This window comes from Phalaenopsis equestris, unplaced genomic scaffold (genome assembly GCF_001263595.1).
Source record: "Phalaenopsis equestris unplaced genomic scaffold, ASM126359v1 Scaffold000002, whole genome shotgun sequence".
NCBI lineage: Eukaryota > Viridiplantae > Streptophyta > Magnoliopsida > Asparagales > Orchidaceae > Phalaenopsis > Phalaenopsis equestris.
Window position 1 is genome coordinate 26,432,108 of NW_018164444.1, and position 360 is coordinate 26,432,467.

A 360-nucleotide genomic window follows, 5' to 3' on the forward strand; every position below is an offset into this window, starting at 1 on the left:
GGAGACTCATCTACATTACCTATTATTATATCTTCAGAATTAAATGATTTGCAAGAGCAAAGACTGTTATATACATTAAAAAGACATAAGAAAGCTTTTGGTTGGACTTTAGCTGATATTAAGGGAATCAGTCATTCGATCTGTATGCACATAATTATGTTAGATGAACAATATAAAATGAGAGTTGATCCACAAAGGAGATTAAATCTGATGATGAAAGAAGTAGTTAAGAAGGAAATTTTGAAATGGTTAGACACTGGAATTATATATCCTATTTCAGATAGTGCGTGCATAAGTCCAATTCTTTGTGTTCCTAAGAAAAGATGAGTGAGTGTTGAAACAAAAAAAATAATGAATTAA